An 11,868-nucleotide genomic window follows, 5' to 3' on the forward strand; every position below is an offset into this window, starting at 1 on the left:
TAACCCAGTTACAGGTTAAATATTTTTGTAGAAAACAGAGTATAAAGACTATAAATATTAATAAAATACATTATCTCGCTCCATTGGCTGTTCCAATTCTTTGAATAATTCCTCTGCATTTCTAATCCAGAAGCAGTTAGAAGATTTAGGGATCCAAATAATTACAGAAAATAAGCATTTATTTCCAGTGTTCTATATCAAGATGCAATGTGCTAAGAAAACAAAATGAGAAAATGTGCTGCTGCTTCATTTGTAAAACAAACAGAAGTTCATTTACATTCATTCTTCAAACATCTGAATTCTCAACACAAATGACAAGGCTCTTATCCCATTAGAAAAACAAGTATGGTTTCAGTAATGATTAGAATTATAATTGGGTAAAATACTTAATATATATTTACCCATATAAGAAGTTAGAAAATATGACATAATACACATTACTCATAAATTCGTTTCCCAAATTAATTAATTCTAGAACAAGCAATAATCAGTAATTACAATTAAGTAAATGACACTCAAATAATATAATTTCATGTGATAATATCTTCCCGAGAAATGAATAAAATTTGAATAGCAAAAATAACCTATTCAAATAAGGTAAATGAATAAAAAGTCTATTTTTTGAAGTGTCAGAGTAATTAGCTATAATCAATTGACTGAAATTACCATGTTTTTCTCAAGCTGGAAGTTACTACTGCATAGATAAGTGACTTCATAGCTGAATGGAAACTGGATAAATTCCAAATGGCAGGCTTTTAATCTGTGTTATTTAATTCACGGCTTCAAAATTTTGCAAAGGAGCAAATGAAAATTACATTTTGTACATAAAATGAATGTCACTTTTATTTTAGTTTGTCATGGAAATATTCCCTTTACTGCAAGAATCATTCATTCAACTTAAAGTAAAATTGGGCTACCTATGAGCCATAGAATAAAATTTAGAATTTTATGCACTATCAATTAAACATTTTTACTTAGAAATAAACATGAATATGATGTTTCATTTTCACAGTTTTCTAATGGTCTGAGCAAGAAGGTAGAATTTGGAGGCATTCAGGGGAGAAAATTAGTTGAAAATTGATATTTGAACTCTATTCCCTTCTCGTCCTTACTACTATCATCAAGCTTTTTTTTAAAAAATAGCTCTTTTTAGCCTGATTTTCCCCGTGTGCTTTAAAGATAGAACATACAGAATAAATTCTTTTTGACTTTACTAGAATTCCATATGCAGAGATCAGAAGTACGTCTCTAGTATAAGTTGGGCCATATTCTACAAAGGAAAAATGTCTTTGCCATAAAGTAATATAATTTTAGAGTCAAAAGGACACTTTTAACTTAAAGGAAATTTGGCTTAATATCCCATTCGTGTGCTGATTTATTTATCAAATTTGTATTAAGGACCCACCAGGTGTGGTGCTGAGCGTTGGGACTACAGAGGTGAATGGAATGAAAGTCAGAGAATCTCTAGGAAAACACACAGAATCAGGCTTTCAGTGGGTGCCATTCCCAGCAGCAGAGCCGAGCCTGTACTCCTGGCTGACTGAATACGCAGCTCCTAACGTGACTCTTGCTGCTGCAACTTACCTGAGATGGAGGCGCGACCCGAAGCTACAAATGGGTGTGACCAGACCCCTCGTGGTTGGCGTGGTTGCAAATGTGATCAGGACCCTTAGATTTTGCCGAATTTACTATGTTAAACAAGAACCTTCTTCTTGGGCATAACATCTGCTGTGACATTCGTATTTCAAATAGTTAATATCCTAAATAGTGCCCCTTAGTGCCCCCCTCTGCTCTGCACAGCAGCTCTTCACTCCTCTTGGGCTGCTATCCACCAACAGTCCCTTTTCTTTGAACTGTTCATAGTTTTCTTTCATAGACTTTTGTCCCACAAGACGTAAATCCTTGTTTCCATTACTGCCTCCCTTAATATCCACTGAACCCGTCCCTGGCCCCTCTACTCCTCTCTGTTCTCCAGACCTGGAGTCTCACCCAGCCTTGTGGCCATGTGCGCCACCTCATGGGGTCCTGTCACACTTCCTCCTTGCCTGGTTCACCTTTGTATTCTGGTTCCCTCACAGTTCATACCACACGCTATGGCCAGATTATTAAACATCAGTCAGGCTAAAGAATAAAAGTAAGTCTAGTTATTTTTTATTCGATTTCAACATTACACTCTGTGTGTGCTTGTCTGCCCAGACTTAGTGTAGAGGGTACACTCTCCCGGGGCCCTGTACCTGATGCCAAACAATACAGTCTCTATACCATCAAAGAATAAAATGTCAAGAAATGGAGTTTTAAAAAGACTTAATTGGTTTTTATTAGTGATTCATGAATTGGGCGAAATTCCATCTGTGAAAGGGAAAGGGGTTCTGTCCTGGGTGAGTGGAGGGGAGAGCTTTATAGGCAGCAAAGACTGAAGGAAACAGGACCAAGGGACAGAAAGTGTGTTGGTCATTTCAAGTCTCCCTCTATGGCTTAGACCACAAGGGACCTGGGGGCTTTCTCATCTTGCAGGCTCAGGTTGACTGGGCCGCCTTCAATTGATTTTTGTGAATCTCCTGTGTTTTTGTTTATGTTTGTTTTGTTTTTAAACTGGCTTGTTTTTAGCATTATTTTGATTGTGTGACACCTACCATGACTGACTCCATTCTGAGAGAATGGTCTGTTGGGGCTTAGTCCAAAACAATGGCCTTCCAGAAATGTCATTTGACAAATTCTTCCTTTGATCAGACTCTCAGCTTAAATACTGAGAAACTTTATTAAAATGTATAGCATTAGCACTATTCCCAGTTGCCAGCAGAGCTGGGTTGTCTTAGTATGGAACTCTTAAGTCAGTGTCAGGCTTGTGGAAGAAATATTCCTTTTGTTGTTCACCTTGTTTTTTGCTTTTTTTTTTTTTTTCAGTTTTTGGCCAGGGCTGGCTTTGAACCCACCACCTCTGGCATATGGGGCTGGTGCCCTACTCTGTTGAGCCACAGGCACTGCCCCATTTCTTGGTTTCTTTTGTTGAGACACAGTCCCACTTTGTTGCCCCCAATAGAGTGCTCTGGTGTCATTACTCACAGCTGTAGGATAATATTTACAAATAAACATATCCTACATCAAGCACACAAAGTGAATTCAATGTGAGTTTAAAATGACTTGCTCTTCTTCCAGAGGCTTAAGGGACTTTGACCCCCCTGGGTTACACGCAGAGTTAGGCTTTTTTGGAGTTGTAAAATTCCTTAGGCCTTTTCTCTGAAGCTGTACACCCCATGAAGCCTGAGATCAAAGGGCATGCCGCCCTTCCTCAGAGATATGGGCCAGAGGGTTGACATATGTTAACAACATATTGTCAGAGGTCTATAGGTGCTCTGCCCCGAAGGAAGGACACGGTCATTACTTCATACTGAGTAAACTGAGTGATTGCTTGAAGATATTCTTCTATTAACTCTGTTCCCCTGTGGCTACTTTCTTCTTTGTAATGTTCCTTTAGATACCTGTTCAGAAACTAGTCAATGTTTAGAAGAAGAGGTTTACTACAAAGTTGATTGTATTGGTATGATAACAAAATATTTCCTTTCAAGTCAAATTTCAGATAGGTAAAATATTTATGAAACTAATAGATAATAGATTAAGTGTATATGTGACTGAAAAAGTATAAAACTAAAACCTGGAATAAAGATTTTCGCTATATGCCATTTCATAGTGTGTAGCCTGTTTCTTTATGTAATAATTACAGGAGCGAGTTTACACCCACGGCAAAGCTGGTGTTCATTTGCGTCTCAGGTCACGCAACAACAGCAACCTCTAACTCTTCAGCTCAAGCCATTCTCTTGCCTCAGCCACCTGAGTAGCTGGGACTACAGGTGCCTGCCACAACACCTGGCTATTTTTTAGAGACGGGGAGTGGCTCTAGCTCAGGTTGGTCTAGAACTTGTGAGTTCAGGTGATCCACCCACCTTAGCCTCCCAAAGTGCTGATATTACAGGCATGAACCACCATGCCTGGCCTTTTGCCTTGTTTTTGTTCCTCCAATCCCAGTGAGACCATCTGGTGTACATCTGGAGGCATCTGGCTGATTGCCACAAACACACACTTAAGAACCTGGAGAGAATACACCAAGGGACTAACAATGGGGACTGTTAGGAGGATACACCAAGAGACTTTGGGTGTATGCTGGGAGAATGGGGACCGAAGACCCCATTCTTGGCAAAGGAAAGCACCTGCAGAAACAGAGAAAAACTAAAAAGTAAGCTGAGTGAGTCGGAACAAAGAAAAGTAAGCTAGTTCACATTTAAGCTAGCCATTGCTAGCATGCTTCTTGCCTTGTCTGAATTCTAGACTGTTGGGGATACAGTTTACAAACACCCTGCTGGGTCTGTGAGCACTCTGAGGAGAGTAATGGCCATAGAGATTATGGCAAGTCCTAGAAAAGATACGTCTTCTAGGGCATTTCCTGCCCATTAAAGAGGCAAAGCAGATACCCATTGTGGAGATTTGCATTTAACTGGGGCAGAGACCAAGGGAGTAGCTCAAGATATGAGCAGAAGAGCTTATATCTCCTATAGCAGAGGAAAATCCTCTGTGGTGGTGATGGGAGGAGAATGCCTCCCACTGATCCCTCAGAGGAGATTAATGCTCCTGGCGTTTTACTCCACAGAGAACTAGTGGAGTTTACCATCTCCCCAGAAATCTGTGTGTGTGACCTCAAGCAGGCGGCCCTCCCAATACAAGGCTCATATTTCAGAATATTGAAGGTCACCCTTAAGGTTAATAATAATAACAACAATAGATCTGATATGATCAATCTGAGAACCTGCTGATGTCTTTGTTCTCTCCCTCCTCCCTACCCTTTTGGCAAATAGACTCCAATAAAATCAGAGTGGAGCAAACACTCCGGACCATTGCTGGAATCCCATGATGGGCAATGGACCCCCGAGCTCCCCCTTTTAATTCTATTCTATGTCTCTTGTCTTTTCTTTACTGTCGCTTCTAACTCTATATTTCTTCAGTTGATCACCAACCAGTTTCCACAGGTCTCAGTGGAGGCTGCTCTCAGGTAGGGACCCCAAGCCAGACCAACTAAAATAAACAAACAAACAAACCTCAAAGGTGAACAGCTAGAACAAACTATATTCTTGGTCTGTGAGTCCAGAGGCCAGTTAGCTGACAAAATCTCTAGATTTGATCTGGAGGCATACTTTCCTGGTTTGCTGTTTGACCATCTCTGGTTATGGCCTTTGGCATTCTGGTGAACTCCCCACGCAGTCAGGTGTGAGGGTTGCCTCCTGAAGTTTGCATCCAATTGTCCAGCTCTAGCTTCTGGGGCCTTAAAGAATCATCTTTACCTTAATGATTTTAAGTCAGAGAGGTGAAGGAAAATTGGAAACATGAGTTTGGAAAGATACATCCAGATATTGGAGAAAACTGGAAGAATTCAGGATCCACTCTTACCTACAGATGCATATGAATAAAAGAAACTTCAAAAATAATAAACAGAGCTTCACTTTAATAGCTGGTACATTATAGTTTTCTTCTGAAGCATAATTTTTCTTTCCATAGCTGCTCCCATTTTCTGAAAGGTAATCATAGTAAGAATAATTCATTTGTAAAATAAGTCTAGTCTCATTAAACTTGGCTTGATTATTTACCTAAGTGCAGCAAGGTAGGAATGACTGAAAATAAGGCCCTTTTATTTATTTTTATTTTTATTTATTTATTTTTGAGACAGAGTCTCACTATGTTGTCTTTGGTACAGTGCTGTGGCATCACAGCTCACAGCAGCTTCAAACTCTTGGGCTTAAGCAATTCTCTTGCTTCAGCCTCCCAAGTAGTTAGGACTATAGGTGTCCGCCACAACACTCGGCTATTTTTTTTTTGCAGTTGTCATTATTGTTTAGCAGGCTCGTGCCGAGTTCAAACCCATCAGCCTCAGTGTATGTGGCCGATGCTCTAACCACTGATCAATGGGTGCTGAGCCTATAAGGCCCTTTTTAGATTAGACTTGCTGAACTTTTGATGAGGTATCTCAGATTAAACTTTAAAAAGTCTCTTGAGATCAAGAAGCCAAACCAAGTACTTACTATTAGACTTTGCCTACAATATCTATAAATGTGGGTGATTATTCTCTTTTTGAGATCTCCAGAATGTTTTTAAAGTTCCTGGACATACTTTTCATAAGGCTGGTGAATCCTCGAAGCCAGCTATCTCACACATATTCTCAAATATGCCATTCCGGTCAAGACCTTGGTAATACAACTATCTTTCCTATTGTGTCCTTTTATAAAGAAAATAAATTCATATTGAACTTGGCAAATGACTTTATTGCCATGAAGCTTAGAATACTTGCTAATGGTTTTTGAATTCTGGGAGGATCAGGTAGGCTGAGAAAGTAATTATTTTAATTCTGTTTAAAAAGGTATAATTTTCCAAATTTCTATAAGCTATTAATAACTTAAAAGAAAAGAAAAAGGTTCCCTTGAATCTGGAAAATAAAACATTAAAGAACCAGCAATTTTCAAATAAAGCCTATTATAACCCATGATCCTTAACCAACTCCTTTAGTCCCATGTAGTTACTTCTTAAATCCAAGTACTAACAAGGCTCAACCCTGTTTAGCTTCTGAGATCAGATGAGATGGGATGCCTTCGGGGTGGCATGCCCATAGACCTGTGGTAGTTAATTCTTATTCTGCTTGGTCTTGGTTATCTTTTTCATAAACCCATGGACTCCTCATTTTCTGCATCAGTGTTCTGGAAATTCTAACCAGGTCTAATGATATGATCTTAAAGTTGTCAGAAACTTGCACATTTCAGATTAACTTCCCATTTATCTCCTGGTTGGTGACATACTTCAGGATGATCGTGCCACAGAAGCTTTCAGGAAACTACCAGAGTACAACAATCAACTGCTTTGTGGATGACAAGACTCCAAATGGCCATAGTCAAAATCTAATGAGGATTCATTATAATAATGATGCAAATGACAAGGAAATTTGGTTGTTTCTATGGCATAACTGAATAACACAATAACTGACATAACAGGAAATGTGAGATTTCCAGAAATTTTGTATGATTTCTGTAATTGTCATATCAATAAAATATCCATAGAAAAAACTTAAAGAAGGTTTAGCTTTATTTATTATTTGACAATAGTTCCTATATAATTTATTAAATAAACCTAATTAGTTTAATATGTTGATTTTGCAAGGTGAGGGGAAAGTCCTTTGAGACTTTCTGTGTATGTGTGGATTTGTTTTCGTTGGGGGTTGGCACAGGGGGTGGGAACGGTCACCATGGGTGTGGTGTGGCCTTCCTCTCAGGGAACATCCATTCTAACCTTCCTGGGGAACTTCGTGGAGCTTTTCTTCTTGTTGGAGCTGCTTTTGCTGCCAGCAGCCTCTCCAGGCCCACTGCTGACTGTCTGCTTCTTGGAATAGAATTTCCTCTTTTTCTTGAAGACACTCTTGCTGCCTGCCTCCTCGGGACCACTGACTGCTTTCTCCTTGGGTGAGACTTCTTCCTCTTGAGAAGACTTATGCCATCCACGTCCTCCTCAAGATCACTACTAACCAACTCCTCCTTGGAAAATGATGGTTTTTTTTTTTTTTTTCTCAGATTTGGAGAAAGAGATAGATGTGTGGCCTTCCATTCCATGTTCCTGGGAAAGCTCCTGGGAATTTTTCTTTTTCTTTTTTTTGGGGGGGGTATTTTTCAACCATCTCCTCACACCTGGCCAGAGTACAGCTGCTGTTTTCTGAAGACATGAGGGCAAGAACAGCCAATCCTCTCTTTTTCTTCTTCAAGCATTTCTTCTCCTCTTCTCTGGTTTCTCAGAACTCTCAGCAGCCGCTTCCTTCATCTGAACCATGGCTTCCTTCATGACATTCTTTTGTGGAATCTCTTCAGTCTCATAGAACGGCTGTTCTTCACCTTCTTCTCAAAGCTTCTGCCAAATACACTCATGGGCACCTCAGAGAAGCAATTGATCTGTGAGGCTATTGTTTGCTGGGCATTGGGAAATGCAGCCTTGGTTCTTGGCAGCTGCTCAGCCAGTGAAGCTGGAGTGGAAAATGAGTCCACAGTGTGGTGTGTTACTCCTTGTCTTCCGGGCTCTGAGTGGGGCCTTTTCAGCCCCAGTATCTGCACTGTGCATGCTGGATACTTGGTCAGGCTGGAGAGGCAGCCAGCGTGAATGATGAGTCAGGATCCCACCAACCGGTTAGGGCTGACAGCAGGGGGCTACCTGGCTAATCTTGGATAGCGGTATAGCTCTGGTGGTGCTCTGACAATGACACTCAAGATGGGAGAAGCTCTTGATGTTTATCAAGCCAATGGCAGATATGTCCCTGCCTGTGGAGGACCGTGAGGCATCCAGAACGACCTTAGTCTTTGTCCCATCCATCTTCAGCTCCTTCAGCTTCTCCAATGTTCCCTCATTGAGTGCCCTTCCATTTACAATAAATTGGGCAAGGAGGCAGGGAGTGGCATCACCACTGATGATCTCTACCAGCCCCAGAGAGTGACCACTCCCTGACACTCACAGAGAAGGTGTTGATATGTTTATTCAACTGCTCCAGGAGCTGGAGACTAATGGACTGGAAGATTATATTGTTCACTCAGTTCACATTCAACTTACCTTCAGCATGAGGATATCTGTGCCCCTGCCTGGATGAACCTTGTAAGCTGACACATCAGTCAGACCCTTTTCCAGAGTCTTGGCTCCTCATAGAATCTTGGCCATTAGGCCTCCAGTCTGGCAGTTTACCCCACAGCCTCCTGTGTCACAGCATCAATCTTGGGATGTCTATCCCCCAAGAGTGGTTTCTTCTTTCTGGATGGCAGGTGGGTCTCCAAGAGCACATGAAGGTCCTCATGAACAATACCTTCGGGCCGCACATCTACATTTTCTAAGGCAACTGGGTGAGGCAAAGGGACAGATGAAAATGTCATTAGATGAACAATGTTGTGGCATTTTCCCAGGTTAAGCCCACACTCCTCACCCCTGGTATCAGCAGATGGATCCTCTACCTCCTTCAACACCAGCATTGTGTGGCCTACCATGTGATCAAATGTCACAAGCAAAGTATCATGGTGCCCACTGGCTATTTGGCTCACCATCTTTGGAGACTTTTAAGGGCCTCTCTGGAACATCTCAAAGTTAGTTGGAGATCAAAAAGATTTAACTTAGAATTTTAAGAAGTCTGTTGAAAGTATCAAAGATTTGAAATACTCGATCAAATAGGATCACAAGTGATTGTGAAGCAATATTTATTTAACAAAAGTGACAAATTAAGAGAGTTCAAGACAAATATAGAAAGTCACATAGTTATAAATTTTTTTTAATAGAGTGGAAGCAATTTTCTTATTTTATAAAGTATCTGATAAAAGACAACACGAAACACAGGAAATTATTTTACACAACAAAAAAAATCATTGTTTTCAAGGTATATTACTTAAAGGAATTTAAAAAACCTTTTAAGAAAGGTCAATGGTTCAAGAAAACTTTATCCTTTTAACAGAAAGACCATCTTCTAGATTCGTACTAATATACTTTTGATAGTAAGGCTCATTTTTAAAACTGTAGATGTCTGGGTGTATAGAGGGATACATCAATATTTAATATCAGGTCTTCTAAATAGGTACTTTCAATTAATAATTTCTTTGAATGAAATATAATGATTGTGGCAACTACCTCAACTCTTTTATGGAAACACAAAGAGAAGCATTTATATGAAAATATTACAGACAGGTTTGTGTATTATATATATTTATGTGAAGAGAATTTAGACAGGCTTTTCCCACCCGTGGTCATTTTGATTGCCCTGGCTAAATAAAATGCATTAGTTACATGGCATCCAAGATGGGCACTTAATTAAGAGAAGGAAATAAAGAAGCATAAAGCTCACCATGTGGTGCATGGTGGGAGCTAATATTGTTTTAGTTACCATTAAGATCAAATGAGACAAAAGCTACCTTCAGGATGGTAAACTACTGTACGTCCTAGAATGCCTTTGGGGTTTTCCCTTCTGTCAAGAGTACTCGGTCATCAATCAAGAAATTGGTTAAAAAAAAAAAAAAGAAATTGGTTAACATATACATTGACCACCTTCTTAAATTGACCTAAGTTTCACAGACCACATATACATATCAGTACAGGAGGCGTAGTTCCCTCTGTTGGCCACTTCTGTGTGTTGACTAGTTTGTTACAGTTCCTTGGATGGTCAACTGAACAGAGGTTCTACTGTTTGGGAAAGGCGAAAAACAGAATGTCCTTTAAAACTTCAATGCTGGGGGTTTGGTGATGAGGTTAAAGAATATATTTGGTTGTATTTTACCCACAGGGAGTTATTCTTGTTTTTCCTACTTGGCTGAAAGTTGCTAAAGGACAGAGGATGCCTTGTTTGTACAATATGCAAACAGGACCTCAAATAGAATCTGTGCAGCAAGAATTTTGCATGACATCCAGCAAGTCCAAGTCATAAATGTTCATAGAATGTGTGAACTAAATAATACAGATTAAACCATCATAGCAGAGGAAGTTCTCAGTAATTTTTAAGTGAACACAACAAAGGAGTGTGTTACCCAGACTATTTATTTATTTATTTATTTATTTATTTTATTTTATTTTTTTTTGTAGAGACAGAGTCTTACTGTACCGCCCTCGGTAGAGTGCTGTGGCGTCACACGGCTCACAGCAACCTCTAACTCTTGGGCTTAAGCGATTCTCTTGCCTCAGCCTCCCGAGCAGCTGGGACTACAGGCGCCCGCCACAACGCCCGGCTATTTTTCTGTTGCAGTTTGGCCGGGGCTGGGTCCGAACCCGCCACCCTCGGCATATGGGGCCGGCGCCCTACTCACTGAGCCACAGGAGCCGCCCCCCAGACTATTTATTGAGCTCAAATATCTACAGCCCAATGTCCGTAGTACAGGCAGTAAACAAACAGAATTCGGCATAGTAGTGTAGGTGTTAGATGTAAATATGATGCTTGAATAAAATCTGGACGTACTTATTAAGGAGACAAAAATGATAGGCAAAGATTAAATTGGTAGAGCTTTTTATAGTCAAACATCTCTTACAGACGTTATCATCACATCTCATCTTCAGTCTTTCTTAGAGGGAATCAAGAAGCACTGTAATTTGCATTTGAAAGATGAAGGAAGTGAAAAGGAGAGGTATAAATTTCAAAGGTCACACCACTGCTAAGTGTTAATCCCCAATAAACCTCACCCCATGTTCTTATATAGGAATCTGGAAGGCACCTGTCTGATGGAGATCCATGCTTTTCTAAGTAGAATCATAGCATTTGAGTGAATGAAGGGAACAAAGCAGTGTTACCAAAGGCCAATGTGAGGGAGAAATCATGATGTATATCTTCACTCATTCCTACAAGCAGGGTGGACGGTGTTTTCTCTACAGCAGTTATGCATTTGACAGCGAGAAAGCAGAGCAATAGGAAAGTCCACTCAGCTATCACCAGGTGAACTTGAAAGTGAACATGTAATGGAGATCACATTAACTGGACAAAAATAAATGGTGCCTCGGCAGATAAATATTTTAGATTCAATGATGCTCAAAGAAGAGACATAAGACCATATTTCAGAGCCTTACAAAGTCAAACAGTGTAAATTTAATTCATGTATTGAAAGGAAATACTGAGTGATATAGTTTTACTGATGGACAAAGCCCTCTTCATCTACAAGCTAATGCTAAAGGGGTGTAAGATATATCCCAACTGCCTTATTCTATGTTAAGTGTTTATATCACTCAATATATTCTTGAATATATTTCTGTACCTATCTCTGGCTGAATCAAATTCAAATTGAGGAGTCTATTTTCTACACATCCCATTGTCCTGTAGTTTCATTCCTTTAAAGATTTGTTTAT

At 39.9% G+C, this 11,868-nt stretch overlaps 1 pseudogene; it reads right to left on the reverse strand.

Annotated features, from left to right (window-relative positions):
- Nucleotides 1-7,299: 7,299 nt before the first annotated feature.
- On the reverse strand, nt 7,300-7,863 carry LOC128564025 (nucleolar protein 56-like; annotated as a pseudogene).
- Between the last annotated feature and the right edge of the window lie 4,005 nt (nt 7,864-11,868).

The sequence above is a fragment of the Nycticebus coucang genome, chromosome 13 (assembly GCF_027406575.1).
Source record: "Nycticebus coucang isolate mNycCou1 chromosome 13, mNycCou1.pri, whole genome shotgun sequence".
In the NCBI taxonomy this organism is placed as follows: Eukaryota; Metazoa; Chordata; class Mammalia; order Primates; family Lorisidae; genus Nycticebus; species Nycticebus coucang.